This window comes from Biomphalaria glabrata, chromosome 12 (assembly GCF_947242115.1).
Source record: "Biomphalaria glabrata chromosome 12, xgBioGlab47.1, whole genome shotgun sequence".
In the NCBI taxonomy this organism is placed as follows: domain Eukaryota; kingdom Metazoa; phylum Mollusca; class Gastropoda; family Planorbidae; genus Biomphalaria; species Biomphalaria glabrata.
The window spans coordinates 26,007,408-26,008,048 of NC_074722.1; positions in this window are offsets into that span (position 1 = coordinate 26,007,408).

A 641-nucleotide genomic window follows, 5' to 3' on the forward strand; every position below is an offset into this window, starting at 1 on the left:
AAAGACTATTCCTACTTTATGAAGCTGATGACTTTTTGTAGCCTAAGTGCTATAGGCTACTACTTTAATCTTAGTATGGTAACATTAAAATACATAATTCGAGTTTGCTGATAGGCCTATAGATCTACATCCATACTTAGAAGACGAGCGCAAAATGTTCATTGACGTCTATTTTAGTAGGCATATTTATTTATTTCACTCTTTAACGAAGACATGCGATCTGGACTGTCAAACTCAAGACATAAACTTTTGTTAAGAAAAATTTAACAGATTGGCTTCAAAAGCAAATAAAAATGATCTCTGGTATCTTATGTTTACAAAAAGTAATCATAATTAGTCCTCAAATCAAATACAATGTGCTAAAACTTTGATGGAAATGACCACCCCTAAAAAAAAGGGTAAAATGGGCTGACACACTTTTCAGACATTTTTTGGGAGATAAAAAAAATGGATCTAGGTCAGTTTATCGAAGTACCTACTCAAAGGTCCCGGGTTCGAACCCTGTCCGCTGCCATCCTCCGTCGACCTGAAGGAGGTTTGGGTTATTAGGATTCTGAATTAACATCCGAAACATTTAAATCATTTTACATATTCATTTGATTTTACATAGACTCGACTCTAGAAATTCTTATGATATGGGG